This window comes from Neolamprologus multifasciatus, chromosome 4 (assembly GCF_963576455.1).
Source record: "Neolamprologus multifasciatus chromosome 4, fNeoMul1.2, whole genome shotgun sequence".
In the NCBI taxonomy this organism is placed as follows: Eukaryota; Metazoa; Chordata; class Actinopteri; order Cichliformes; family Cichlidae; genus Neolamprologus; species Neolamprologus multifasciatus.
The window spans coordinates 29,830,987-29,857,025 of record NC_140442.1 but is presented as its reverse complement, the minus strand read 5'-3'; the positions used below and the strand labels follow the sequence as shown (position 1 = coordinate 29,857,025).

The following is a 26,039-nucleotide window of genomic DNA, read 5'->3' as shown; positions in this document are numbered from 1 at the left end:
CTGACAAAGCGAAACCTTCTGCAAACTTGCAAACAACTCCAAAGATTAGCTGTTTGTATGTAAAAATATTAGCTATTGAGGTTTAGAATTAAGAAGATCATCTGATAAATCAAAGGGCTGACTTTTGCATTTTTTTCAGAATTTTTATTTTTTATTTTAGATGAATGTGTGTTTACTAAGAAGAGCAGATGATTAAAATGGAAGTGAAAATGTGTGAAACAGTACATTCTGTCCTTTCGTGGAACAAGGGTTATGCCACACATCTCGTCCACATGACATTAAAGCCTGTATTAAGAAATAATTCAGGGAAAATTCAACAACATTTATGTGTCATTTAAAATCACAAATCCACCCTAAACACTTAAAACCCTGCACCGTTTGTGGTCCTGCTGATTTGTGATGTTAAGATGTGCGGTGCACAAAAGTCAAGGTGGCTTCAAACAGGAAATTTCAGGAATTTAAAGGACTTAAAGTCTGAAGCAGGCCCTGCCTTTAAAGGATAGATCCAGTGTTGGTAGTATTTACAGAGCAACCTGTCTTACTACACTAATAAACTCGATTGCACTGTAGTGACTCATCCAAAGAGCCATCTGAGCCAAGAAACACTCTTCAAGACTCGTTAGGATACGACCAATATTTTAAGATTGACAGAGCCAAAATAAACATCCTGACTTTACTACGTCTGTATTTGGTTTTTCTGCGTTCACACTGAAGGATCCTTTGTTCTGCTTTCATCATTGCATCATTTAATTGCATCAGTTAGGGCAAAGCTGACCAAGTGAAGAAAACCGAGTCACAAAAAGCAAACAATATTATGTTGTTCCCACCACGGGAGGAAATGCTTCCAATGTAGTGCCTAATAGGCAGGAGTGTGCTAGTTGTGAAAAGCTCCAGAGGATTGTCTGGTGTAAATGAGCTTTCCTACAACAGTGTGTTATATAACACTGGGACTCTGAACTTCAAGACACAGAGACGTTACTTACAGTCTGACTGCAGGAGTATTTGGAAGAGACGTGGAAGTTGACCATATCTTCACCCACGATGATGCATGAAACTCCATAACCATCATCAGTGACCTGACATGACAGTGAAGACACGAGGTTTCGTGTCAACGCCTCCAGAAGTACATTATCTAGTTATCCCTCCCTCTCCTGTTGCTACTTCAATCATGAAACTGATCAATGATCAGCTGATCGGCTTTTCTGTCGCGAGTCCGTCTCTCTGCTTTGTTTATCGCCCACTTTGCACCAGAAAGAGGAAACCAGCGGCTGAACAACAGCAGCACGTTTAAGCTTGATCAGCTGTTGTTAGAATTTATTTAATATTACTTGGTCAGGCCAGGACTCTGCAGTCTATTCTTTCTGATGACTCTTCAGTAAACAGCTGCTGGGTTAGATTGATCCCTCAGGTCCCATGTCGCGTCTTTCAAAAATCAGAAATGGTCCACTTGAGAAAATATGCCAAGTCTTTTAAGAGTCTAATGGAAAAAAACTTTTGACATTGTCCCGAATTCGAAAATGTGGCACAAAAACAAACCAATGGAGGCCCAGTAGAGTGCAATCAGATGACGAGTTTATTAAGAACACACGCGTGGGAAGAAGCACACAGCATCACATCAGCGGACTTCTTCGCCCAAAATACACAGACAATGGCTTTTTATAATGTCAGGGTTAACGCCCCTTAACGCAACCCTTCATCTTGAGAAACATTATGTGCATCGTTTACAGACAATGATCAATTTTTAGAGCTAAACGCAGACACAGAAGTTCCTCTTGCTACCATCTTTTCCAAATATGGCGATGACTTCAGGCCCTGAAGGCCCCGTGGACTTGTCCTCCTCCTGACACATCTTCTGTTACCTGTTACTAAGCAAACTCAAATGCAACAGGTTGATGAATGCATTCAGGCCTTTGCTCAGGCTTGTCAAATTCCTAGATTCAACTATCTGCCACCTGCCAACAATGATGTGTTATTAAACATGTTCCAGTACCAACTTTGGATATTTATGCTGAACTTTTTTGTAGGGAGGATTCTGTTCAGTGTGTTACTTGTATAAGCTGCATAAGCTTGATTATTGTACATAATAATTGTGCAATGTGTGTTACCCTGTAGTATACCAGCTGTAAGCTGATCTGGATGAAGGCGTCTGGGCTGACCCGACATTTCTTGATCCGTCCTTTCCCTAAACTCTCTGAATGGAAACACGTGACAGTCAACATCTTCTGCAGGCGCCTGGGCAACAGCTAGAGAAGTGCTGACCTGAGCCTGAACCTGAAACACAGAGGACAAGATAGTAAAATTTACATTTTGGCTGAGAGTCAAAAGGCCCAGATGTTATCATACAGCTGCAGCTGCCATTCTACAAGGAAACAGCCCTTAACCCTTTAAAGCCGGTCGGAGCGGACACGCTCCGTTTTGCGAAACTATTTTTAAATCCCGGTAGCTCTGCAACCACGTGAGCTAGCGCAATAATTTTTTTTGCATATGAAACCGGAGGAGTTGTACTTACATCTTATGCCATCAGCTTGTCCTCGGTCACAGTTTCCTTCCACATATAGCTTTACAAAAACTGCATAAAAAGCACTTGCAGCAACAAAAACATAATATTCCAGAAACACACTTTCCCAATCCAATCAGCTGTTCATAACACTTCCTACGTCCAACAGCGCGAACTATCGCATGTCCGCCATGACCTGCCTGAAACCGGAAGTGACGTCATTTTGCGGAAATGTAGTTTTTTACCATCAGGGCCTCATGAGCCTATACTGGTGTTTTTAAAAGTTATCTTTGACTTTATGACTTTCTGTGTGGTTTCTGGGATGCTTAGGACTCATATTGCACTGCTGCAAATAGTTTATTTTGATGCATATGCTGCTTTTTTGCAAATTTGCATTATAATATTTATTTTCGTTTTTCCTGCAGTATATGAAAATTGGTGTATTTCAAAAATAAAACTATGAAGACACTCAAAATAAATTTCCTGTGGTGGGAAACTATTTTGTGCAACTTTTTTGTATTTACAGTTTTGAGGGATAAGCCTCTTAAATTTCTCTAACTAGAAATATATGTTAAAAAACAAAAACGATTGTAATTTTTTTGTAGTTTTTTGCACTTTTTTGTAATTTATGCAATTACTATGCACTTAATGCAGACATATTATTAAAATCTAGGCTGTAATGGTTGTATTGATGTATAGCAACTTGAAATGCTTCCAAAAATGGCTCCACAGCATGTAAACATATAATATAAGCTCTGGTGGACTTGGTTCTATGGTAGGTCTTAAAGGGTTAAACTGCATGCTGTTGGATAAAACACTTTTTGATGGATCATACTCAGAGGGTTATATATGATCCCCTCCTCTACACCCACGGTTACACCCCCATTCACCATAGTAACACCATTGTTAAGTTCACTGACAAGTTAAGTTCCATGGTAGTGGAACTTGTGTTGGGCAGTGTTTTGCAGAGAAAACCTGTTTCTTAATCAAACAAAGACAAAGGAGCTCTTTGTGTTTGTTGGATTTTAGGAAGAATGAAAAGGTAACTCAGACATTACTCATTAACAGGGACTTAGAAAGTGTTTCTGACTTTTGTGTACTAACAGATTAGCCTGTCCTCATCAACTGTCATGGCACAGTGGCCCGTGGAAATGGGATGGACTCAAGTGCAGTTTCAAACCCGGAGGCCAGAGGTGCGGTGTAACGAAAAGAATCTTTATTTACAATGCTCAGAGGCTAACAGAAATTTCAGACTAGAATTAAGGAACATAAACTAGATGTCTGAGGCGAGAGAAAATACTGTGACTATGACTATGACTAGATGGCAGGGATAACTGGGTGCAGGGACTGGGCAGGGGAAACTGTGGCTGGCCAGGGCAAAGCTTGCAGGTGGGGGTTGCGTGGAGGGGGGAGGCAGGAGAGGTCCAGGTGGGTGCTGCGTGCAATGCAGGGAGGCAGGCAGGAGAGACTGGCAGTTCCAAAAAGGGGAGAGATTACCGGCGGCTGCAAACTTGTATCCAGGAGAGCTTGGTTACTATGCACTTAATGCAGACATATTATTAAAATCTGGGCTGTAATGGTTGTATTGATGTATAGCAACTTGAAATGCTCCCAAAAATGGCTCCACAGCATGTAAACATATAATATAAGCTCTGGCGGACTTGGTTCTATGGCAGGTCTTAAAGGGTTAAAGGAATGAACCCATTAAAAAAAACAAAAACAAAACCCCAGTCCAGTCGGGTTCACTTAGAACATTATACAAACATATACCAGAGAGATGAATGTTATCCTAGACCAGGAAAATGATATGTAATGGCTTCCAAGAGTACCATTTTATTTTTAGATTAGATACCAATGAGAGAAGTAAGGCTGATTTCAGACAGTGCTCTCAGAGCTGCATTAGGAAAATAAACTGCACACTGTTCTCACTCATAACTGCTGCCACTTTAACAGCACTCTTGGCAGGGTCCATTACTGTTTCCCATCCATTCTGATTTTGCATAATTCTTTGCAGGGTTGCAGAGTGTGTTCATGTTAGCAATTCATTCAAATTTGGCTTAAATCCAAATATATAAATTAAAAATGGACAAACCGCCTCAGAACTTTACACCATGATTCTTGCACAGTCTTTGTACAAATCCAAAGCCCTGCATGGAGATTCAAAGTAGGTCTCATTTGACCTCTGGCCTCTCCTTCAAAGTCAAACACTGTCAAACCTTCATAAAATGTCTTGGCTTTACAACGCTTCTTAAATGACTGGAGACCACCAGTGCTACCTCTCAGCCTCCTCGGCGACACTCCTTTGGTGTCGATTTCAAGCTCCTACATCGCCTCAATCAGCAGAATGAAGTGATTTAACCCCCCATAGCAATGATGGAGCATCCAGCATCCGTCCATTTAATGCTTCCTTTTGCTTGTCTCAGGATATAGAGTGATTAGTTGAATATTTTTTCTTACATAGAGTGATTCAGTTGTGTAAATGTGTTAATGAGAAGAGTAGAGAGCTTAATGTGATTCTCAGTCATTTGTGTTGAGTTGAGATTTCTCTGTTCCAGTTAGCGGTGCTGCTAGACTGACTAAAGGTAAATTGATAGCCCTGTATAGTCAGTCTTACCTTGATTCAGATGAGAGTGGAGAGGTGAGCTGTATTACTGTGTCCATGTGCTTTTTGATTTTTGTTAATTAAGTTAATTTGGGGGAGTTTAAGTTCCACGTATAACGGGGGTCACTGTAAATGCAGTGCTCATCTCTGGGAACCCATAATGTCTGCTTACCTACCACCCTCCTTGACGCTTGAGTCAGACTATTTCACAAAATGAAAAAAAAAATTAGCTCACTCCTTTGTTAGACACGACATGCTCTCATGTCCTTTACATTTCCTGCTGAGATATTTTTAGAGCATACAGGAAAATAAAAGAAACCCAGGCAGATAGATAGATAGATAGATAGATAGATAGATAGATAGATAGATAGATAGATAGATAGATAGATAGATAGATAGATAGATGCATAAACACTGATCTTTTTTATTCTAATGCCAATATCCCAGAAAACAGAGCATTTCCTTCCTCTGGATTTTCTCCCTGACTCATTCTTTCAGGGAATCACAGTGGTCTATGTTTTTGTAGTTGTTTTTCCCTTCCCACATCTCTTGCATCTTCTCCATGTACTAGTACACAGTTAGGTAGGAGCTCTTGAGCTGCCACATAAATAATCTTCCAGAATAGGAACAATTGAATAAGAAATATAATCTAAAATAAAAGAAAGTAATGCATTTAAACAATGACTGTAAAAAAGAAAGTGAAGCCCAGGAAAAGGCAAATGTGAAATTGAAAGTATTTAGTTCCATTATATGCAGACAGGAGGGTGTGGGTGAAGGAAGTAAAAGTACAAACACATGCACACACACATGCACACACACATGCACATAAAGGAACTTGACAAGACTGAGGTTGAGAGATTTGCCACACACGGAGAAGAGAGAGAGAGAAGGGAGAACAAAAGGAGACTGAAGAATATGAAAGCCAAAGCTGATGCAAAGCACTCCTACACTCCTTAAAAATGCCCCCCCCCCCCCCCCCCCTTAGTCAGTGATAACAAACAGAATCCAAAACCAAACCTTGGCATATATATCAAAACTGTAGGAGCAGGGGGATTTCCACTGAATGATACACAAGAGATTCCCAATATGAAAACACTAAATAGTGACATTTTAAAACACTGATTTCTGTGTTTTGGTGGATGAAGATTTGACGCTTAAACTTGAACATCATCACTTGAACATCATTGAGGTCTGCAACATCACGATTGCATGCACCCTGTCCTCTGTCCTCTCCACTTTCACCCAGTACATGAAATGACACACCAGAGACAATAAAACTGCAAATAAGGCATTTGCCTTTTCTGTTCAGTCGAGTTCTCACCCAACTCATCTGGATGTATGCACACAATTTATAGCTAATGAGAATACAGAAAGCCCAATAAGGGCCAGGTCAAAGTGTTAAATGCCTACCTACGCCCTGTTGCACTTCATGGGTTTTTGTATATCTTATACCAACATCATGCATCCTGTATTACCTGTTTAAAATAAAACACTGCAACAGGCTGGTTGAGGAAGCAGGACAGGAGCCAAATGTGTTGTAAGAACAGCAAAGGCGTCTCTGTACTGACAGAGCTGACCCCAGACGCTCCTGAAAATGGTGACACCCCAGAGTCCCTGTGGGCGCTGCTCCTTTTGTGAAGTCATTAGAGTCCAATGAAATCTAAAGCTTGGAGGTATTACTCCTGTATTCATCTCTGTGGTGCAGAAAAATCCATCTCTGTGATTTGGCTAATTGCATGATAAAAGTCAATGCAAAAAAAACCTCACGTGGATGCAATGCCCCAGGGCTTCACTGCTTTCAGGGCTTTTGAAAAGTCACTAACAGAAACCCTGTCAGGTTTCAGTCCTCAGGGACACGTTGATGATTGAAGTTTTGTGACTGGTAAGCAGACCTTTAAGAACAATGCAAAAGTGCTGCTTCCTGAGCAGGTTCACATGGTCAGACTCTCCAAATTCACCTGGGACACGTGATCACGTCAGACGGCAAGTCCCTCTCGCTAAGAAGGACTGCTGTGATTTAATCTATTCCAAACCACAAGCAGACAATGATGACATTTCTTTGCATGACATATTGCTGTAAATGCATACCAAGCTATGCAACGTGAGTGGCTCCACTGTCAATGATACATGGAAGGTGGACCCACTGCACACAACAGACAACATGTGACTAATGACACATGCTTTCACAGACCTAAAACTGACACTGCAGACTGCACCAAGTTATGGATTATCCATCATCAATCCTAGCAAATCATAGGCCCCGACAGTGGATGAACAGCGGCCTCTGTTTTATCACTGACACTCTGTCTTTGCGAATGGCTCAGCATCACACAACCCAGACACTGAGTTTAGCTGGCAAATCAGCTGATTTGCTTAAGCTGGCATCAATCCCAACATATGAAATCACATGGGGCTGTATGTGATCCAAGCACACAAGCTGTAAACGACAGCTTGTAAATGATTGATGAGGTGATTGTGAATTGACATTCAGGCGGACCACCTTTTCACAGATGCTCTGTCATATCAGGGAGTGAACTTCTGGAATAGTCTTCCACTGTCAGTGAGGGAAAGGACAAGTCTACTCATCTTTAAGAGTCACTTAAAAGGGCGGCTGAGGGACACACAAACATGTAATCATGTTTAATAATCATGCTTTATATTGGACGGGAAAAAGAGTTAGTGTATTACAAAAAGGGAAACAACTGTTAGTGCAATGGGTGAACGCAATATCACGACAGTCAGGGCATGTACAATACTGGGGTTTGTGCAATATAATTGATGTGTTTCCGTTATTGTTATCTATACTGTCCTCTGTGTCCACTCTCCTTGTCATTGTTTGTTCTGGTGTAATGTGATCACTGTTTTTGTCCTTGTCACACACCTGTAAATAGTGTCTCTGTATGTTTTTACTAACTTGTGTTTAACACCAACCTGCCAGAGGGTCTGCAGATGGAAATTAGCCCAAGGCTGTAATCTGGCATATTTACGTTTGTTAAAATGTTCATTAATATGTATTGCCCCTCTTTCTAAAAATAAAAATAAAAATAAAAAAATCAGTGAACATCAAACCTGTAATATTTTATAAACTACAGCCATTTTTAAAGATAGAGTTGGACAGAATATGAAACCATATCTTTAACATCAAAAGAGCACAACAGAAAGCTGCCACAGACTAGGACTGTGGGGGAAACAGCAGGGGCTTGCAGAACAGGTGAGGCCTGGTATGGCCCTCGTAGAAAAAACCAAACAAAAACATGTCTACGAGAACTTTTCTCCTCATTATACTAAACTGAGGGACCAATATCAGTACTACACTAAATGTAGAGGAAGGTGTGTTTTGACTCATCTAACATCTGTGTCTGTGATTAAGTAAAATCCTGTGCAAAGAGCATGTGTGCAAAAATGGGATACAATGGCAACAATAAAGGTCAGGATACACTTTGTTCTGCATTATCAACAAACAATGAATCCACACAGTGGATATAAAGGAGCCATTATTTTCCCCCCGTTTATCCGTGCCATATTAACCTTTGGAAAATGGTTTTCCTTTCAATAAATCTCAGAAAACCACTGTGGTTTTAAGGCTCTGTCCGTGCCCAAACCCTGTAAATAGGTAAGCTGGTAATAATTCTTTTTCATTTGCATTTCAAATATTATTTTTAGATTAAAAGGAATTTCAGCAAAAAAGTACCAGTCCAAATGAAGACTGTGTGCCAACAGACTATCTCAGACAATGATATGCTGGTATCACCTGATACTTATTGTTGCTCGACTACAGCTGCGATGTTTTTATGTAATGATGTAATGGTGTAAAGTAACTGGATCGAAGTTTGTCACCATGATTATTTTCTCTCCCACTGAGAAAATTGTAAAAAATCAGAAAGTCAAATGAGTGAAGCTTTGAGGTTGGAGTTAAACCACAACTACTCACCATATGATAAAACATCCAAACTACCACATAATTCTTACAAGAAAATAAACTAACTACACTTTCCAAAACGAAACCAAAATCATAGGAAAGGCTCAGATATTATATACAAGTTGTGGCTTCCACAGAAAAAGACACTTCAGAGTCTAAACTGGTGGTATTGTGACATGAAAGGACAGAGTGGAAGGGAGATGAAGAAAGTCCCCGCCTGCTCCCTTAAGACTTTCATAACTGGGTCACGCTCACTTGGGAACGTTGGGACTTTTCCAATACAGGAAAACACCTCAGTCCCCAGAATGAGAGCATGGGTGTTTGCTTAGCTACCAGCATGCCTGACCAATATTTCCAATAACCAATACAGACACTGAAAACCAATTACACATGTACTGTACATACACATATGACACCTCCTCCACCACATCTTCATCAGTGTTTGTCAGGCCGTCCTGTGCTATTAACCACTGTTTGTTTTTTTGTTTGTTTAATCTTTTCCTCCCTTCAGCTGGTTGACTGTGCACTTTCTGGATGAATGAGTAAGATTCAATCTGGAGTTTCTCAAAAAAAAAACCCACCACAACAACAACTATTAATAATAAAATAAATGAATAACATCTGTCTACACCCTTAAACAACAACAACACCTTTTATTTCATTTAGTCAACTTTCCACATGTAGATGTGTCAGTAAATTATTAACACATCTACCATAAAACACTCGTGCTGCAGAGTCTATTCTAGTGCACAATCAACAGGTTTTATGCAGCAAACAGGAAGAGGCCACTGCAGCACTAATGTATCTGTTATAGGAAGACAAAAGAGGCTCGTACCGATGATCCAAAATAAAAACAGCTGCGAGGTGCGTGAAATCGGTTGGAGGTACATGACACCTAATAACCCCTGGAGGGGGTTTTAGAGAATGTGTGCCTCCAAGCTGCAGCTGCTTTCTGTGCAGCCAATCAGATCCAAATATCTAGGACTACTGTCACACTGTAAGCAGGACTGAAAGGCGTGATGTTGCGTCTTACTATTGTGGAGAAGAAAAATTCAGCGCCGGTCACTTTGGTTCCCATAACAGTTTCTCCTTACACTCCTTACACTCATAAACCTTCATGCATTTTTAAACAATGTCTTTTTATTAAATGTTTTTCCTTTTATATAAACAGAAAGAAAAGAGAAGGATTACAGATGATCTGTACATTTGGTTTAAGTCGCCCGTACATTTAGGCAGTAGTGATGTGTTGGTCGCGAACGAAACGGCTCTTAGAGCCGGATCTTTGACGTGAACGACGCGAGCCGGCTCCTTATTGGGAGCCGTTTTTTTTTTTCTTTTTCTTTCTCTCACCCTTTCTCGCACTTTTTTTCCGCTTCACTTAGCATGCGAGCCTTGTGCTTTACGCTGGGCAGAGGGGGGAGGGGCGGTAGTTACACTCAGTAGCACAGGAACAGAGTGGGAGGGAGAGAAAGAGAGCCAGGGACAACAACGTCACATTAGAAAGGTATAGTAATCATCCACAACTAATTTCAGTTGCAGATGATAAAGGATTCAGAAAGTTTATTCATGCAGGTCCATATGACAGAGAATGTGCATCTTCTTTTTGTTTTCATATTTTAATTTATATTTAATTGTGTTGTGGTTTGCAGTGTTTTGTGTTGTTTCACTTTAAATTTGTTTAAAAGGAAAAAGCTGAAAATGTAAATAGTTAAAAGTTGATATGTGAATAGTTGGTTTTTGTATTATATGATTTATTTATTACATTTTATGTGGAGTGAATAAATAAAAGTATATTTACGGTGGCCGCTAGAGACAAAGCACGTACAAACTCCAAAACACGTAAAAACTGGTACAAAACACAACAGAAGTGCTCCAGGATGCTAGGGGGCAGTGTTGAGCTTTTGTTACCTCGTGGCTACACAAGCCAGCAAGTACCAACGACCGGATTTGGTGTGTGGTAGTAACAGGTAAATGAACATTTTTTTAATTATTTGACTATATATGAATGCTTGTATATAAATACACAAACAATACACACATGCTTTCATGCTTTCAATTGTGTAATTTAAGTGATCCAGGTAGCTCTGTTTTGGAAGTTCAGTTCATGCTAAAAATGTGTTTTGGAGTTTGTACATGTTTTGTCTCTAGGGGCCACCACATATATTTATATATAAACATATATAAATAAAACCACTTTTTTTTTTACATTAGTAATTCCTTTTGTGCATAATTTTATATTATTGTTAATAATAAATGAATTAAAGCAACAAAACAACCTGAAGAGCCGGTTCGGAGCCGAAAGAGCCGGCTCTTTTTAGTGAGCCGAACCGAAAGAGCCGGCTCTCTAAAAAGAGCCTTAAATCCCATCACTATTAGGCTTTGAAATAAAAGGCGGAGAAAAAAGAAAAAAGGGAAATAAAGAGAAGAAAAAAAGCGAAATATAAACATATGTATGATATTTGCCAAGATAACATAATTCCCTCATTCCCACCCAGGTCACTGCCATAGACCTGTACACTGTATTTCCACACCTGACATTAGAGAGTTTGCTGAAAAATTCTTATAGATTTTGAAATGCATCAAGGAAAGAACCCTGCATACTTTGAAATTTTCCAGTAGAGTTCTGGAGCGAGTGTCTTATTTTTCTAGTTTTAGATACGCCATGAGGTCACATAACCACTTTTTGTGAGTGAGGGGGGGCAGCATCCCACCACCTCAGTAGGATTGCCCTCCTGGCCAACAGGGAACAGAACGATAATGGCTGTTTTAGAGGCCAGTAGAAGCACCTCATTCCCACTGATGCTGATCCCAGGGTCACACTCAGAGTCCAGCACAGGGTATGAAAAACGTCCAGAACTGAACGAGACTGGGACAAGGCCAGTACATGTGGATCAGTGAGGCTTCAGCAGTTTTGCATCTGTCACAATATGGAGTGATTTCAGGATAGATAATCTGGATTTTGAGAAATGGGCTCTATGCACCACTGCACCACTGAACTGGATTTAACAGTGGCAGGCACATAATGATGTTGTGTTGACATGTTTGAGCATAGAGGCCCATGTTTCGTCAGAGAATGTCATGTTTAAGTCTTCTTCCCACACTGTCCTGAGCTTGGATGGAGAGGTATGTGTCATATTTAACATTTTATTGTAAAGCAGGGAAATCAGCCCTGTGTTGGTTGGACAGAGTCGTAGGATAGTTTCTAATCGTGTAGGCTCTAGTGGAGGCTTGAGCCTGAAGTCTGGGAACAAATAAAGTGCTTGACTTGCAAGTATCTGAAAAAGTGTGATGGTGGTAGACCATATTTAATCCTAAGTGGGCGATCGTGGCTCAAGAGTTGGGAGTTCACCTTGTAATCAGAAGGTTGCCAGTTCGAGCACCGGCTAGGACAGTCTCGGTCGTTGTGTCCTTGGGCAAGACACTTCACCCATTGCCTACTGGTGGTGGTCAGAGGGCCCAGTGGCGCCAGTGTCCGGCAGCCTCGCCTCTGTCAGTGCGCCCCAGGGTGCATGGTTACAATGTAGCTGCCATCACCAGTGTGTGAATGGGTGGATGACTGGATATGTAAAGCGCTTTGGGGTCCTTAGGGACTAGTAAAGCGCTATATAAATACAGGCCATTTACCATTTTTACCATTTAATGGCAAGTTGTTCAAATGATGCCAGTTTGTTGGCTATGAATAGGTCCTTGAAGAAAGTTATTCCACTTCTGTGCCACTCCACAAACCCAGCGTCCTGGATAAAAGGTTTAAAGAGACAATGGGGCTGAGAAGTCATAGAGTTTAAAGTATTTCCTAAACTGGTCCCATATTTTTAATGAGTATACCATTACAGGGTTGTGGATGGAGTTGAATGAAGAGGATGAGAGTGGAGAGCAAAGTGCTGCTGGTAAGGATATAATATTGTCACTATGCAATTCCATATTCACCCAGTCAGGACAACCACTCCGATCTTGGTAAAAATACCTGAACACCAAACATCGTATGTTAGCAGCCCAATAATAGAAACGAAAGCTGGGAAGTGCAAACCCACCCTCAATTTTAGATTTTTGAAGATGCACCTTATTAAGCCTTGGACGTTTACCCTGCCATAAGTAAGATGAGATGACAGAGTCTAGCTCATTGAAAAAAGTGTCAGGGATGAAAATGGGTATAAAGGCAGAATGGTCATTTTAATTGAATTGATACATCCTACCAGAGACAGAGACAGAGTGGTGTCCAGTGGGTGAGTGACGGCTTCACTTGGTTCAGCAATGCACTCACATTTTCTTTGGAACGGTTTCTGGTTTTTTTGTCATTGTGATTCCCAAATATGGACATTTTTCATTGAAGTCTAACATACTTGCTTTGCTACTTAACGGGAAGAGCTCACTTTGTGTGTGAATGTGTGTGTGAATGTGTGAAAGACTGAATGTGGTGTAAAGCGCTTTGGGGTCCTTAGGGACTGAGTAAAGCACCATACAAATACAGGCCATTTACCATTTGTGTTCAATAGAGAAATGGGTCTATAGGAGGCACATTCCAACAGATCTTTTCCTTTCTTTGCATTAAGTGTATTACAGGCTTCACAGAATGACTGAGGAAGAGATCTGGTGGAATTTCAGAAATGTCAAGTTTAGCTCAGAAATCAGTAATTGAATTGCAGTCAGTTTGGGACTCTGAGGTGTAAAGCTGTGAGTAAAAAAAAGAAAATCTCTGAATACTTCGTTTATTTTTCATGATCTGTGACTATGTTGATATCTTGTCGAATTTTAAGAATACTTTGCCTTGCCCTAGAACCTTTTGGAAGGCTCGCCAGTAATTTATCAGGTTTGTCACCGTGCACATAAAATTTTGATTTTGTGTATGAATAGGCGCTTTTAAAATATTTCATGATTCTCTTTGAGAGCATACTGTTCATCGGTCGCCTTCATTTGTTGCATTAACGCTTGGACACTGTCAGCATGGGGCGCCCATACAAACGCAAAGCAGGAGATGAAGCATCGCTGAATATGTTTCCAAACCAACTTCATTCTAAGCCAAAGACTAGAAAATATGGTGAAGCAAATCTGCCCTTTGGCTTCACCTGCACAAGTGCAGAGGTAGGTCTCCCTGCAGGATTGGTTTTCCCTTCGTTGGGAGCAGCGCTGGGCTGTTTAAATCACGGACAAACAGGATCCCACATTCGTGATTTTTAGTTCACAAACACTTGTTGTAATGACTAACTACTCCTGACATTTTGGAGGTGTTAGCTCTTTATACAGTAAAGTTACAGCAGGATACAAATAACATCAGGCTGATCCTGCCACGATTCGTTCCAATTTTTCTTTTTTCTTGTTTTACATTTTTCTTGTAAAACAAAAAGGGGCCTAGCAAAAAAAGTTTGGGAACCACTGCATTAACTTTTCTTTCATAGGTGGACTGTTTTTTAAATTCTTGCTGAATAAGCAATAATCTGGCCTCTGATATACGCCTTAAAGGCATCCCATACGACAAGGCTGGAAGTCTCTGGGGGAGAGTAAGCGTATCTCATCCTTTACAAAATTTTCATCTGACAGAAGGGTCGAGTTGAAGCGCCACTGTGCAGCTTTAACAGGAGGATGTGAAAGAGACAGTAAGAGAGGCGTGATCTGAAAGAACTATGGTAGGCACAGGAGTGGACCTGCTGCAGATAATTAGTGTCAATGATAAAGTAATGAATTCTTGAGTATGTATGGTGCACATGTGAAAAATAGGAGTAATCTCATGAGGATTTAGGGTACGCCAAGCATCACAGACTCCATATCCTGATAGAAAGGCATGAATGACAGATGCTTAGAACATTACTCTTAGTGGATGAGCGATTCAGGATTAACCAGCAGTTAAAATCACCCCCCAGAAAAACAGATATTTAAATCGGGTAGAGAGGAGAACAGTTGTTTAAAGAAATTTTTGCCATCTGTATTAGGAGCATCCACATATTTACTAGGGCAACAAGACTGTTATATAGTTTTCCACTCACTATGACATATCTGCCATATTTGTCTGCTACGACATTGTGGGGCTCAAAGGGAATGTTCTGCCTGACCAATACAGAGACCCCACGTGCCCTAGCTTGGAAAAGTGAGTGAGAACACTGGCCCCTCCAACAGGAGAAGAGACGGACATTATCAGAGGCCCTGAGGTGGGTCTCCTGCAGGAAAGCCACGTCAGTGTTATGGAGTTTAACATGTGAGAAAACCCTCCTTCTCTTGACTGGATGATTTTAGACATTTAAAACTCCAGCTTAGAAAGTTTAACTGCAGACATCTGATTTATAGAGCAAAGACAATATGCACACTGGCCTTAGATGATAAGGACAGAACTTTACAGTGGGTGGAAATTAGCTCAGAACACGTGAAAAAGAAAAGAACAAGAACGAAGGGCGAGTTCTTCAAACTTAACATATTTAAAGTGTTACTCCTCCTGTCTATGTTAGCAACAACCTAGGTGTTGAAGCAATCTAACCACTGCTCCGGTGGCCATAGGATAGTAAGCTGAAACCCCTTATCTTACTGTTAAGTTTTGAACCTGTGTATCAGCCAGAGTCCAAGTATTTAAACAAACAAAGAAGGCAGATATAGTTACCTTCATGTGTTTTAATGGAGTGTGAGCTTATCTCGTTTTCTTGGCTGTGAAGTGATGTGCTCCAAATAGCACAGCAACAAGAATGTGGCTGACAGATCCTCACGCACTTTTCATTTTAATGAGAGTAAATCAATTTCCAGCCCGTCTGAGCGTGACTGTGTTGCCAAGTGTCACGATTCGGCTGTGTGCAGGCTGGATGAGGACCCAATCGCAAACTCACGGAGACAGGAATGAACTCAAAAGTCACAGCTTTATTGCTGGAGAGCAAAACCGTACAAACTAAACTGGGAAACTATAACGTGATAGACGGAGAAACACATGGCCATGAATGAGGGAGAACGTGACGCAGAACTGAGGGAGACGCAGACATAAATACACAGAGGGTTAACGAGGGAAGTGGGAGCACACGGGGAACACAGGTGACGCTGATAATCATAACAAGACACAGCAAAGGTAAATGCAACAATGACGGGAGACTGTCAAAGTAAAACAGGAAGTACACAGAGGTTCAGACAGGAGGAGAGAGAGAGCACAGACATAACGGGCTGGGAAAACATGGAATAAAACACAAGGAGGGGAAACGAGGGCTCACAGATACACAGGGGTAATCAAATAAGGAACATCTTAACAGAACCCAGGAACCACGGCATAAATAAAGAACAAATACAAAAAAACACGAAAACTGAGAATACTGGGCCCACATGGCCCAGGACCATGACAGCAAAGTAAATACTGGAGGACTAGCATGTGTCAATTACAGTACAGCCTTTTTACAGTCCTGCCAATTTCTATTCATGGACTTTGGTTTAATTTATTCTGCTAATGGCATTCACTCATTTGATGTGCCAGTTTCAATCACCCTCACAACGCTGCCACGAGAAAAACATTTTGCTCCATGAAATACAGAAAAAAAAAAGAGTTACGGCTACTGTAAAAACTACATTTTAACTTTTTGACATAATTACACATCCAGCTCTGGATAAACAACTCTTGTGACGCTGGTGTTTAAAGTACAAAATCACACAGCAAATCCAGCATGTCCAAATTAACACTGGCGGATTTGATTTCAACACTATTAAAGTGTCTATATGGGTCCACACCAGAGAGTGTTAATTTTACTCTTTTTGGAGAGTTGGTATGTTAACTCTGATTTAGTGTTAAACACGCAAGCTTTTTTTCAAGGCTGTGGTATTTGCCCGCAAACAATACTTTTCAGCTAGCTAAAACAGAATATTATGCTATCACCGAGCAACATGGCTAATGCCTTTCACACAGCTTTGTCTCAACTCCAAAGAGCCACAGAAGTAAAAGCTAATAACAATAATTGAAACAATCTTTGAAAACATGACTTACCAAGCATGGCAAACAACTCAAATATGTAGAGCAAAATGTTCTGAAACGGCTTCACTTCAGCTTCGATTGGAGCCGTGCTGGGGGCGGAGTCTGTGAATTTACTCTATAGAGATTGAAAATGTGACGTCATTCAAGGGTAAAACCGCAAAGAATTCTGGGAACTCGTGGCAAGAGGTACTAGCGCACGCAGGCTTTCAATTTAAATCAGTTACACAGCGATAAAAAGAAACACAAAAAACTGTTAAGAAGCTGTTGTATTATTAACTGCAATAGCCGGTCGCATGACAGCCACGGGAAGCCGACGGGTAAAGAGATCGTTTTTTTATCGGATTACGTCGTTGAAGAGAAATTATTCGAGCCATGTTTCTGAAGTAAAAAGAGGCGACGGATGGTCTGGATTGCAGCCATTCAAAGACCAAATATAACGTCCCAGAACATCCAGCTCACAGGTTAGTCTGCTCCAAGCATTTCCACAAAGGTCAGTGTTTTGTAGCAGTTAATACGTCATTTTTCATAACATAATTGGTGATATAGGTTACAAGCAAGTCTGGCGCTGAACAGAAATTGTGGCGCTATGCTCCTTTGTTTATTGTGCATAAATAGTGAATTGTCCTGACACAATATTGCGTTTCGCTTCTGTTATTACCATGGTACATTGACAAAAACATATACTTTTATTCACAGGATAAAACAGGTTTTTTTGTATCACTAATTGTCCAGTACGATTACATCATACAATATTATTGTCACTGCTACATTTCTGTAACACGAACCAGAAATTATTTCCACTACTAATTAATTACCGTTGAGCTCAAAGGTCCTATTAATAAACGGTTAACGAATGTGTATTTATGAAGACGATTTGTGAGACTGGTAAACTTATGATACGTACGATGGTCTTTCGTTCTACACGGTGCATTTCATGGTCCTGTACCATCCGTCGGTAAACTGTACCTGGGCTTGTTGCAGTGACCTGAAGTTACTAAACTTCATGAGTGTATGCACTCACTCCAAGAACCGTATAATTATAAATATGAGCGTGGTGAAAGTTGGGCAGCACGCTAACGTATTTTGTCCACTCTGTGTGCTCGTAAGGGTCTGACCCTTTCACTCCTTTGATTTTTTTCCTCGTATCTTTTCTTTGACTTTTCATCAAGTCTGTCTTTGTACGGACCGGCATTGTTCTCCTTCGTTTTGTACATAACTTTTTTGGGGGGCAAAGAAAAAGCAAGAAGGTATTGGAACCGGAGAATGAATGTTTTGCGGTGCTGCAAATGCTTGCATTTGATGCCGTACTTGGACTGTTTTGCCACGAGTTACCGGCATGCAATGCGCGAAAGTCACGTGGTCTGTCAATCTCTATTGGTGTCATAGCCCCTGTAGGAGTTCAGAGTTAAGAGGTCAAGAGTTAATGTTTCCATTGTAACACCTCCAGATTTGAAATAGAAACACTAATTTTTAACACTCGATTTTAACTACTATCATTTTACACCTCAGAGTTACATTAAAAGAATGTGACTCTACTTAGAGTAAAATTAACTCTACTTTTGCAAGAAGACTACTAACACCAAAACATTTAACACTTTTGAATTTGCTGTGCATAAAGGGTGTGATTTTCTTGTTTTCTTTCTTTTAGAGCGGTCGGTTGCCGGGCTCATCACCATCCACATCCAGTTCAAGAACACCTTTCATTTGATGCGGTTAGGGGACAAAAACAAAACACTTTGAATGGCACAACTGGAGTCTCTCCTTATACTGTAGATTTTTCTCTGAGAAGAGAAAATATTCCATTTTTAAAATACCAAATAATGTTGCATTTTAGACAAAGTGTGGACAAAATTCAAGTAAGAATATGCCAAAATCATTTAAAAGTTCAGTTTTATAACTTCAGAACATTGTTTTTAATGCATTGTACTTGTTTTCAAACTCATCCATTAGTCTGATCTTTTAATCCTGTTTAATCAGCTTTTAAATTGGTTGCTGGGAAAGGATTAGACCTGTCATACCATCTTACTGTGATGTTCCTTTTAACCTGCAGTAGTTTAGAGGACAAATTATTTCGTGCACTCTCATTTCCATGCTGAATGTGAGAGCAGTGGCAGCACTTTGCAAATAATAAATAATAGGATGCAGTTGCACGCACCTCCATTGAATAACATGCTGGGCTTCCTCTCTGTCAGGATGTCAGTGGGTGGGGGAGATATCATGGAATAAAAAAATTAAATGTACGTCACATTTTTGATCTCAAAAAAATAAAAGGGGGGATGTGATACGTGCTGCTCATGAACGTAGTCACTGCTGCAGCCCCAGAGTGGAGCCACAGGTCTTAGACAGGAAGGCTTAATGGCATCTGAAATCCTTCAATTGTTTCCACTGACAGATCAACATTTTTATAGTTGTAAATGTTGCAACGGCCTGCAATATGTTTTGCTTTATTAAAACACTTGCAAAGGCAGAGGGAGCACTACAGAAACACTGTTTTACTGCTAGCATAGAGAAACTGGAACAAAGTTCATTAAAAAGAAAAAAGAAAACCAGAGTGAAAACAACTCGAGTAAAGCACAGTTGTCTGATGCATCAAATCAAATCAATTTATTTATATAGCACTTTTCACAGGATAAAAACCACAAAGTGCTTCACAGTAATATAAAACAGAAATACATAAAATACATTAATAATCAAACATACAGCACAAATCTAATTAAAAGCCAATCTAAATAAGTGAGTCTTAAGCTGCTTTTTAAAAGAATAAATACAATCAAGGCAACGTAATGATGGAGGGAGAGACTTCCACAGCCTGGGGGCCACCGCTCTAACAGATCTATCTCCTCTGGTCTTAAAATATGTTCGTGGGACTACCAACAGCCTTTGATTAGATGATCTCAGGCTGCGAGAGGGAGCGTGGGGTTCTAAAAGATCAGAAATGTAAGCAGGGGCATCACAATTCAAAGCTTTAAAAGTCAGTACCACGATTTTAAAATGAATTCTGAAATGTACTGGAAGCCAGTGTAATGAACGTAACACTGGTGTAATGTGCTCTCTTTTTCGTGTTTTAGTTAAAAGCCTTGCAGCAGCATTCTGGACTAACTGGAGACGGTCAAGATTCCTTTTGCTCAAACAAAGAAAAAGGCTGTTATAATAATCTAAGCGAGATGAAGTAAAAGCATGAATAACCATTTCTAACTCAGACTTAGACAGTAAAGTTCGCAGTTTGGAGATGTTTCTTAGCTGAAAAAGGGAGTTCCTAATTAACTGGCAAGCGTGTTGTTCTAGGGACATGGCAGAATCAAACATCACACCAAGGTACCTGAGGCTCAGGCGAACAGATGAGCCAAGAGAACCAAGATGCTGTTTGATTAGAGATATCTGGTTGTCGGGGGCAATAATTAATGTTTCTGACTTCTCAGAGTTCAACTGTAAGTAGTTGTCACCAAGCCACTGTTCAATGGAAGCTAAACATTTTATTAAAGTGGACAGTTTATGGACTTCCATCGGCTTAAAAGAGCAGGAGAGCTGAATATCATCAGCATAGAAGTGATAAGACACCTCAGGGAACTGCCTAATTATAAGTCCTAGAGGTAACATGCACAAAAGAAAAAGAATAGGACCCAGAATTGAACCCTGCGGTACCCCACATCTCAGATCTTTAGAATGTGACATAAACCGATTCGCAAAAACACTAAAAGATCTGTTGGAGAGGTATGACCGAAACCACTTCAAAGCCAGACCGGACACACCAACTACGTCCCGGAGCCTGTTAATCAGGATGGTGTGGTCAACGGTGTCAAAGGCAGATGTCAAGTCCAACAAAACCATGACTGAGGATGCTCCGGAGTCAGCTGACATCATAATGTCACTAGAGACTTTAAGTAATGCGCTTTCTGTTGAGTGACTTTTACGGAAACCTGACTGAAATTTGTCATAAATTTCATGTTTTTCTAAAAAAGTGGTAAGTTGATCTGCAACTACTTTTTCCAGGATTTTGGATAATAATGGAAGCTTAGAGATAGGCCTATAATATAGATAGATATGGCACTAGATAGGCTAGTGGAGTATGGGAGAGACCGATGGAGGCTAGCCTACTGAGAAGAATGGAGTGAGAAATAGTGTCGAAAGCAGCGCTCAGATCGAGGAGAATAAGAATGGAAAGTAAACCGGAGTCAGCTGCCATAAGAAGATCATTGGTTATTTTTATAAGTGCTGTTTCAGTGCTATGGGAGGGGCGAAAACCAGACTGGAACTGTTCATACAGATTATTATTAGTTAAATGTGAGTGGAGTTGTGTGGCAACTATTTTCTCAAGAATTTTTGAAAGGAATGGTAGATTGGAAATAGGCCGAAAATTCTCAAAATTATTGAGTGAACAGTGACCAGACCACCACCATGACGGTCCAAACGCGGAGTCCCGATGAAGCGACAGCCGCCCGGGCAGAGCTCATTAAGGTGGATACATTCATGAGAAACATGAAGTCCAGACTATTACTGCTAAAAAAAGTCATTCAGTACAAATGATTTGTTGGCTATGGAGCGAGCGTTTAGGAGAGCGATCTGAAGCGGAGGTGACAGGCTGACGTCATCAACAGCTGATTGATGGGGAATTGACAGCAGACACCTGGAAAGAGGACGTAGTCTCCCGGTACTCCTAGCTGTGGAACTATGGTCTTGAAGAATGATAGCCCAAAGTGAAAGCATGATCGACAAGACGCCGATCCAGGTAATCGTTCTGCTTTATCCGTGTCCTGGAGGGGAACCGTTACCAAATACCGGAGACGTTCTCTACCATGGAGTGGAAGAAATCCATTTAGCCTGGACACCAGACCTACAGCCCCTTCTAGATGATATCCTTAACCTTGTTTTTGCTCCTGGGTTATTGTTTGGAGCTAAGAACAGGTATCAGTAGTCGGGAGAGGGAGGAGGGCAGACAAATGGCGGAGGGAAAGCCTGGTGGTAACTCTGCCAGCTGTCAAAAGTTTTTTCCATACATATTTTGATACTCAACAATGTATGTGAACTGTAGATCCTTCAGTCACAAATAAACCCCTGACACTCATCTCCACCTTGCTCACACTCTTCCTGTTGTGCACTTTTTGTTACTTTGGATGGTTGAACTGAGTGTATAAACTCATCCACCCACTCTGTCTCTACTCCTTGCAGCTTCACTCTTAAACATGTCTCACTCACATGTATTCCATCTTGTTTTCCTCTTCTCTCCAGGTAATACCTACACCGCTCCAGGCTCTCATCGACCGGCTCGCACACCTCACCACTACATCTTTCTTCATACATGTTCTGCTCCACCCTCACATATCAGAAAATATTCCATTTTTAAAATACCAAATAATGTTGCATTTTAGACAAAGTGTGGACAAAATTCAAGTAAGAATATGCCAAAATCATTTAAAAGTTCAGTTTTATAACTTCAGAACATTGTTTTTAATGCATTGTACTTGTTTTCAAACTCATCCATTAGTCTGATCTTTTAATCCTGTTTAATCAGCTTTTAAATTGGTTGCTGGGAAAGGATTAGACCTGTCATACCATCTTACTGTGATGTTCCTTTTAACCTGCAGTAGTTTAGAGGACAAATTATTTCGTGCACTCTCATTTCCATGCTGAATGTGAGAGCAGTGGCAGCACTTTGCAAATAATAAATAATAGGATGCAGTTGCACGCACCTCCATTGAATAACATGCTGGGCTTCCTCTCTGTCAGGATGTCAGTGGGTGGGGGAGATATCATGGAATAAAAAAATTAAATGTACATCACATTTTTGATCTCAAAAAAATAAAAGGGGGGATGTGATACGTGCTGCTCATGAACGTAGTCACTGCTGCAGCCCCAGAGTGGAGCCACAGGTCTTAGACAGGAAGGCTTAATGGCATCTGAAATCCTTCAATTGTTTCCACTGACAGATCAACATTTTTATAGTTGTAAATGTTGCAACGGCCTGCAATATGTTTTGCTTTATTAAAACACTTGCAAAGGCAGAGGGAGCACTACAGAAACACTGTTTTACTGCTAGCATAGAGAAACTGGAACAAAGTTCATTAAAAAGAAAAAAGAAAACCAGAGTGAAAACAACTCGAGTAAAGCACAGTTGTCTGATGCATCAAATCAAATCAATTTATTTATATAGCACTTTTCACAGGATAAAAACCACAAAGTGCTTCACAGTAATATAAAACAGAAATACATAAAATACATTAATAATCAAACATACAGCACAAATCTAATTAAAAGCCAATCTAAATAAGTGAGTCTTAAGCTGCTTTTTAAAAGAATAAATACAATCAAGGCAACGTAATGATGGAGGGAGAGACTTCCACAGCCTGGGGGCCACCGCTCTAACAGATCTATCTCCTCTGGTCTTAAAATATGTTCGTGGGACTACCAACAGCCTTTGATTAGATGATCTCAGGCTGCGAGAGGGAGCGTGGGGTTCTAAAAGATCAGAAATGTAAGCAGGGGCATCACAATTCAAAGCTTTAAAAGTCAGTACCACGATTTTAAAATGAATTCTGAAATGTACTGGAAGCCAGTGTAATGAACGTAACACTGGTGTAATGTGCTCTCTTTTTCGTGTTTTAGTTAAAAGCCTTGCAGCAGCATTCTGGACTAACTGGAGACGGTCAAGATTCCTTTTGCTCAAACAAAGAAAAAGGCTGTTATAATAATCTAAGCGAGATGAAGTAAAAGCATGAATAACCATTTCTAACTCAGACTTAGACAGTAAAGTTCGCAGTTTGGAGATGTTTCTTAGCTGAAAAAGGGAGTTCCTAATTAACTGGCAAGCGTGTTGTTCTAGGGACATGGCAGAATCAAACATCACACCAAGGTACCTGAGGCTCAGGCGAACAGATGAGCCAAGAGAACCAAGATGCTGTTTGATTAGAGATATCTGGTTGTCGGGGGCAATAATTAATGTTTCTGACTTCTCAGAGTTCAACTGTAAGTAGTTGTCACCAAGCCACTGTTCAATGGAAGCTAAACATTTTATTAAAGTGGACAGTTTATGGACTTCCATCGGCTTAAAAGAGCAGGAGAGCTGAATATCATCAGCATAGAAGTGATAAGACACCTCAGGGAACTGCCTAATTATAAGTCCTAGAGGTAACATGCACAAAAGAAAAAGAATAGGACCCAGAATTGAACCCTGCGGTACCCCACATCTCAGATCTTTAGAATGTGACATAAACCGATTCGCAAAAACACTAAAAGATCTGTTGGAGAGGTATGACCGAAACCACTTCAAAGCCAGACCGGACACACCAACTACGTCCCGGAGCCTGTTAATCAGGATGGTGTGGTCAACGGTGTCAAAGGCAGATGTCAAGTCCAACAAAACCATGACTGAGGATGCTCCGGAGTCAGCTGACATCATAATGTCACTAGAGACTTTAAGTAATGCGCTTTCTGTTGAGTGACTTTTACGGAAACCTGACTGAAATTTGTCATAAATTTCATGTTTTTCTAAAAAAGTGGTAAGTTGATCTGCAACTACTTTTTCCAGGATTTTGGATAATAATGGAAGCTTAGAGATAGGCCTATAATATAGATAGATATGGCACTAGATAGGCTAGTGGAGTATGGGAGAGACCGATGGAGGCTAGCCTACTGAGAAGAATGGAGTGAGAAATAGTGTCGAAAGCAGCGCTCAGATCGAGGAGAATAAGAATGGAAAGTAAACCGGAGTCAGCTGCCATAAGAAGATCATTGGTTATTTTTATAAGTGCTGTTTCAGTGCTATGGGAGGGGCGAAAACCAGACTGGAACTGTTCATACAGATTATTATTAGTTAAATGTGAGTGGAGTTGTGTGGCAACTATTTTCTCAAGAATTTTTGAAAGGAATGGTAGATTGGAAATAGGCCGAAAATTCTCAAAATTATTGAGTGAACAGTGACCAGACCACCACCATGACGGTCCAAACGCGGAGTCCCGATGAAGCGACAGCCGCCCGGGCAGAGCTCATTAAGGTGGATACATTCATGAGAAACATGAAGTCCAGACTATTACTGCTAAAAAAAGTCATTCAGTACAAATGATTTGTTGGCTATGGAGCGAGCGTTTAGGAGAGCGATCTGAAGCGGAGGTGACAGGCTGACGTCATCAACAGCTGATTGATGGGGAATTGACAGCAGACACCTGGAAAGAGGACGTAGTCTCCCGGTACTCCTAGCTGTGGAACTATGGTCTTGAAGAATGATAGCCCAAAGTGAAAGCATGATCGACAAGACGCCGATCCAGGTAATCGTTCTGCTTTATCCGTGTCCTGGAGGGGAACCGTTACCAAATACCGGAGACGTTCTCTACCATGGAGTGGAAGAAATCCATTTAGCCTGGACACCAGACCTACAGCCCCTTCTAGATGATATCCTTAACCTTGTTTTTGCTCCTGGGTTATTGTTTGGAGCTAAGAACAGGTATCAGTAGTCGGGAGAGGGAGGAGGGCAGACAAATGGCGGAGGGAAAGCCTGGTGGTAACTCTGCCAGCTGTCAAAAGTTTTTTCCATACATATTTTGATACTCAACAATGTATGTGAACTGTAGATCCTTCAGTCACAAATAAACCCCTGACACTCATCTCCACCTTGCTCACACTCTTCCTGTTGTGCACTTTTTGTTACTTTGGATGGTTGAACTGAGTGTATAAACTCATCCACCCACTCTGTCTCTACTCCTTGCAGCTTCACTCTTAAACATGTCTCACTCACATGTATTCCATCTTGTTTTCCTCTTCTCTCCAGGTAATACCTACACCGCTCCAGGCTCTCATCGACCGGCTCGCACACCTCACCACTACATCTTTCTTCATACATGTTCTGCTCCACCCTCACATACTTCACAGCCACTGCTGGCTTCCTCATGCAGTACAACTTCCTCTTTTGGTACCCCATCATACGCTTTCTCTAGATCCACAAACCCAGTGCAGCTCCTTCTGACATTCTCCACCATCAAACATGCAGTTTAAGGTGCTCTTTCTCAGCGTGAAACCATACTGCTGCCTAAAGATAATCTCTGCTCTCCTCTCTTCTTAACCCAGGGTTAGAAATATTCATTCTTAAACATCATCAAGTAACTGAAAC

The 26,039-nt window shown here is 40.8% G+C and overlaps 1 protein-coding gene across 1 annotated transcript in view; it reads right to left on the bottom strand.

The window, feature by feature from the left end:
* The window catches only part of LOC146520786 (uncharacterized), a 116,546-nt gene that overhangs the window by 52,862 nt on the left and 37,645 nt on the right, over nucleotides 1-26,039 (bottom strand). The gene's annotated exons all lie outside the window — the stretch shown is intronic.